Here is a 6,016-nt window from a genome sequence, read left to right as displayed (position 1 = left end):
CCTGAATATTTATAAAACCTTAATTTATAATGTGAAAATATACACAAGGGGAAGTCATAACTAAAAAAAACACACAAAAGACAGTATCCAATACTGGAGTACAAAAACATTGCTGAAGCAAAAATGATGAACTGAATCAAATGAAACTGCTAGCAGTAGATGTTGCCACTGGGTGGAGACAAAACCCAGAAACCTGATGGTGATCATCATGGACTACAAAATACTGGAGGCTGTGGAAATACCAGTAAGCTCAGTAACAGCCTTCAGCCTTTTTTCTTTTCAACAGTCCTCAGCATCCATCCAAGAAACATGAGATACGCCTTTTACTTTAGCAAATGAGTTCCTGTCCAGAAATGAAAAGCCAGTAATGGGGATCATTGTGTTAGAGACCATGATCATAAAATGTAAGAGAGACTATTATTATGCAATGATTCTGGGTGAATGTACACATTATCATAGATGTCAAACAATGAACACCATGTTCATTTTTTCTTATTATACCAATGAAACCGTTTATGAACAGGCAGTGGGGGATTTAAGACAAACAATGTCATTGAAACAAGTCACCATTGGCACCAAATCCTCATTTTGAGATGAGATGATTGAGCAGTGGGTTGTGCACTCAGCCTGGACATGATACTCTTTATTTTTATTAAATCAACCTCTCATATTGTTTAACAATCAGTGTTACATAATCATATTGTACTTCATCGATGTAGTACAAACCTGAAAAGCAGTAACTAGCACACATATATACGAGCACTTTTTATCCAAAGTGCTCGTTCTGTCACAAGCAAACGGTGAAACTCAAGTGGGACTCCCAACTTGATCCTGGTCACTGGCACCACCACACTGTACTCTATACGGGGACGTTCTGCTTCCAATATGCTGCGGGATCACCAGCCTCTGCTGAAGGGTTGAAATAGGCGTAATTAGAGGAACAATTGTGTTCTTGCAACTCATTAAGCTGAGTGGAAGCGCTCACTTCAATTTACTGCTATTTGTCTTCTGAGTATTGTAAGGACACAAGAAACGGCAGTAAACTTGAGGTCAGTGAAAGGGCCTTTCCACTTTCACAAGGCGTACACAGTTTACTGTAGAGTAACACTGTGCATTGAGCAAAAGCTGAAGTATTGCTTTGAGACCCATCAGGGCTTCAATAAACCAGTAATTAATTTCATGCCTGTAGAGCAGAAAAGCTCCTCTCCCAGTGATAAAACACAGCGAAGTGTTCTCCATTGAAACAGCAGTTCTTTTCGTGATTAAACATTTCCTCTGCAACATGTTAGTTCAAATGTCATCTTATTATAAGGTAAGATATAAATCTTTTTTATGCATTCGGTGTCATAAGGACTTTTAATTAAGGTGGAATTAACTACTATAATGCTGTACAAGCTTTGGCCATCGAGGAACCTTTAAGGGTCAGTTCACCATGAAAAAATGTGAATAGTTTGATTTAATTTTTCAGGATTTGAGGTATTCATTTTTATTTTTTTTTAAGGTTTTCACTTCCACTTCAGGAAGGTTCAGCGGAGGTGAATGGAATTCTGTTAGTGGTGCTCAAAGCTTTACAAGAAAACATTGAACAGCAACGTGACCATGTCACACTGTCAAACGATTTCATAGGGACTATTTTCTATAACACCTGTTGCTGTAGGGTTTTTTAAAATGTAATTTTCTTCCACAAGACACAAAGTCCCGTTCAAATCAATTGTATCAAGAGCATAAGCAGAACTCTCTGATCACATCTGGACAAATTAAACCAATATGTATGACTAGATACCACTAACAGTGTATTTATATGTAAGTCGGGTGAACCAAAACTTTAAGCACATAATACATTTACCGTAGCACACTAATTATCCATGTAGCTTGTAGTAGTGACCAGTTGCCAATAGCAAAATAAGGGGAAAACCTTTCGACAGGCTTCAATGACACCGTTTTATTTTTGAATGATTTCCCAACTTAACCACAATAACTGTATACCACCATTTGCATATCAATCCTATTTCTACTCCAAAAACCAGCTCACCGTGGGCTTAGCGACAGATATCAAAGCTATACTGCAAACAAACCCAACAATGTATAATATTTTTACAATAGAAACTTTATGAGTGACATTTGCATCTTCACAAACACAAAAATGATGAGGAATAAAATGACATAACATCAAAGAAAAGAAACAAGGACAGCTTTAACATCAATGTGTGGACACACGCAGGTCAGTCCAAGTGTGTGACCATGCGAAGGTACACACTTGGAAAAAAAATACACACATGTGCACACATGCTCACACACACCCAGGTTAAATGAACTAAATGATTTCATTCAGGCCTTCGTAACGGTGTGTATGGAATAACATCTCATCTTAAACTGCAGCGCTTTTTTGTGTCATTTCTTAGGTTGGGATTTGGGAACTATCGTAATCCCTCAGAGAAAATGATTGTTTGATCTCCTTCCCTCAAAGGCCCCCTGAGCTCTTCTCCACCTGCCCTCCTTATAAAAACAAGGCATACATTAAAGTCAAAAAAGAGGATTTTAAGTTTGAAGATCACTGTAATGTGCTCTCTTAAGGGCAACACTACGCCTCAACTTCACTCTTCACAAGATCAATTCTAAAAATGCAGATTCTGATTTCTAAATTCATGATAAGCTTATTTGTTTTCTTGCCTAGAGTTTGATGAGAAGATCAATGACACTCGCTTGTGTCTGTTAAGTGTGAAGCTAATGCCAGCAGCTGGTTAGCTTAGCTTAGCTTAGCACAAAGACTGGAAACAAAAGGAAACAGCTAGCTAAAGGTCGACTACAGGACGTCTCCTGGCCACGATATTTTTCTTTTTTTAAACAAACAACATACAGCATGTTCAATAGTGAGCTTTAAAGGAGTTGGTAGGTGGATTTTGTTGCCTTTGGAAAGAGCCAGGGTAGCTTCACCTGTTCCAGTTTCTAAATCAAGCTAAGCTAACCTGCTACTGGCTTTAGCTTCATATCAAAAAGGAATAGTTGGCCATTTGGGGAAATACACAATTGTTTGCTTTCTGACAAGGAGTTCGATGAGAACATTTACACGACTTTTATGTCGGTCCGTTAGATACTGAGCTACAGACAGCAAGCGGTCAGCTGAGGTCAGCATAAAGCCTGGAAACAGAGGAAACAGCTAGCCTGGATCTGTCCTGTGGTACCAAAGTCAGCCTACCAGCACCTCTACAGCTCACTCAATAAAACTTTACATCTTGTTTGTTCAATCTTTACAAAACCCTGAGTGTAAAAACAACAATTTTCTGTTTTAAGGGGGGTTTCATGGTGGACTCCTGGAAGTTACTACTACCAGCCAAGAAATAGTTCCACACAACCTCTGCAAAACAAAGAATTGACATTTTTAGACTAAGGGTTTTGCTGTCCTCAACTAAAGAAATTCTTAGCCGACTAATTGATTAGTTGATTTAATAGACAGATCTGTAAAACTTGAGTTTCTCTACAAAGAATCACATAAAAGCACCACTTTAAATCTTGTGTTTACTGGTGATGTGCTCATAAGTATCTTGGAAATAAGTCATTCAACATGAAAAAAGCAAATACTCATTGTCAAAGGAAATCTTAGTCGACAAAAAACACAGATAAATTGACTAATCGACTAAGAGGGTGCAGCCCTAGATTAAATGAGATATAGCTAGACGGAGCCAAACTAAACGTTTCCCTCTTTCCAGTCTTTGTGCAAAGCTAAGCTAAACGGCGTCCGTAGTTTCATTTTAATGCATTAGATTGGTATTGATCTACTCATCTCAGCCACAAAGTAAAGGAGCATATTTCCCCAATATGTCAGACTAGTCATTCAGCAGATGCACATGACATTGGTACATTTCATTTCTATGATTTTACTTCTCTATATGGTGAGGGATGGGCAAAAAAATGGGGACCACATCTAGAGAAGAACAGGATTTCTGGCATTCATCCTCCTCCTGTTGTGCCTTGATATCAAATCCATTAAAGATCCGGTTCAGGAACGGATTTCCTCTCCACGTCCTCACCAGGATCCAGTCTCTGTGAGCCTCCAAAGCACAGAGCCCGTAGGAAATGTTTCACTCCTCTGGTTTCACATTAAAATCCAAAAAGGTATCCCTAACAGAGTTTATTCAAACGGCGTTAAATCCACCACATGCAGCCATTGCTCCATAGTCCTCAAAATGAACGATCGTGGGGCTGTACTTGGTTTCCTTGTCATAAAATCCATCCATTTGAATCAAAGGTTTGCGCAGTGCTCTGTTGTGTTGAAAAGGGCAACAGATTCATACCACCAACCAAAAAACACAACCCAAATGGTTTACTTGATGCCACACAAGTAATATTAGTCACATTATGTCCAGCGTGTCCAAACCTTTAATACTCAGTTTTCTTTCTTTTTTTTTTAAATCAGTCAAATCCTCAGCCAGTCCAGTCCTCACCAAAACAGCACTAGAAAGCAATGTTTTTCAGCTGGACAAAGTCCAAGAGGGCATTTGGGCAAACTCACTAGTGAGACAGAAGTCTGCACCTGTTCCACAGAGACAGGAACAAGAAAACCCTGACATTGTAGTCAATAGATGAATAGTAAATGTAATTATACACACACACACACACACACACACACAACAGGCAATCAGTGTCATATTCATTCAAATGCAAATGTGTCGCTAAGCTGCATGTTGATTTTGTCCCTGTCGATATACAGACTCTGGACATGGTGTAGCACAGCAACAACGTCCAATTTTCACAAAGTCGCATTGGCTCAAAAACGTAACATTTTCACATCTATCGCAACATAATGTGTTCTCAAGGAGAAAGTCCCTACAGGTGCAGTTCGATGTTTTTTAAACTCTGACTCAAGCCGACTAATGAGAAATCAACTTAAAGGACCTTAATCAAGACCAACAGCAACACTCAGTCACGTGTAAACACGCTGGCGGTGGGTTTTTGGAGACTTTGAGTTCACTCTCTGCCCTCTACAACCACCCAGTGACGCAGAAAGTGCAAAAAAAAGTAGGTGGAGGTGAGGAGCCTTTTAAGTTTCTCCTTGACTGGTTTTTCTCTCTCAGTGAAAGTCTATTGAGGCCCTGAGGTTTAAGAGGCAGACAGAGGTGCAGGAGGCGACGTGAGAAAAGGTCAAGACCTTGTCCCCCCCACCCCTCCTAACCAAATGACATTACTTTAAGGGATCATGAGAGTGCAGTCGTGACGGACGTGAAGGTGGGTCCAAGAGGATGGAGTCACGACGGAGCCCGTGTTTGCAATGTTAAGTTGAACAGACAGGCGTGTGAGGGACAGAGTTTCTGCCAGAAGACACACTGAGGGGACAATGACAGGACGAGCCGGCCAGCTCATCGACCGGTTAATGAGCCAAACAGCAAAGTGTCCATCAGCCAGACCGTCGGCGCCCCTCCCAGAAAAATACAGGGGACAAGTCAGGGAGGACAGAATGTCAACCAACTAAACAGAAGAAGTTAAAAACAGCAACAAGTAAAAGACACGGTGGATAGAGACAATCGTTTAACACGGAACCAGACAATCTGACGTGGACTAGCCCGACAAAGAGCCGGCCAGCTACAGCGGGGTTCAAGAAACCACCACGAGGACAGTTTGTTTCCATCATTTATCAAGAACAAAGACGGCTTGTTCACTTTGCACAAGGTTATTTAGAACTGATGAGTGGGATTTTTTGTATCTTTGGGAAATGCTTGTAATTTAAATTCTGATATTTTTTGTCTCACACCATGTATGCAAATGTTAACACATGTACGCTCCCGCACAATGTTATTTATTATGTATTTTAAATAACGAATTAACTGTTAATGCATGGTCATGATAACATGGCTCCGATTTAAAGGCCGGAAAGATTTTCACAAAACCGAGTTATTCTCACCCAAACAAGGACGAGACACAACTGGAGATGGCACTATGGTTTAAAGCAAACATTTTCACGCATCTGCAGCCAAGACGCAAAGCCAACAAAGCAAATAAATTCCTACTCCAGCTGACAAAA

This window comes from Anarrhichthys ocellatus, unplaced genomic scaffold (assembly GCF_004355925.1).
Source record: "Anarrhichthys ocellatus isolate YVR2014 unplaced genomic scaffold, GSC_Weel_1.0 scaffold1, whole genome shotgun sequence".
NCBI classification, from domain to species: domain Eukaryota; kingdom Metazoa; phylum Chordata; class Actinopteri; order Perciformes; family Anarhichadidae; genus Anarrhichthys; species Anarrhichthys ocellatus.
This window is presented reverse-complemented; position numbering follows the sequence as displayed.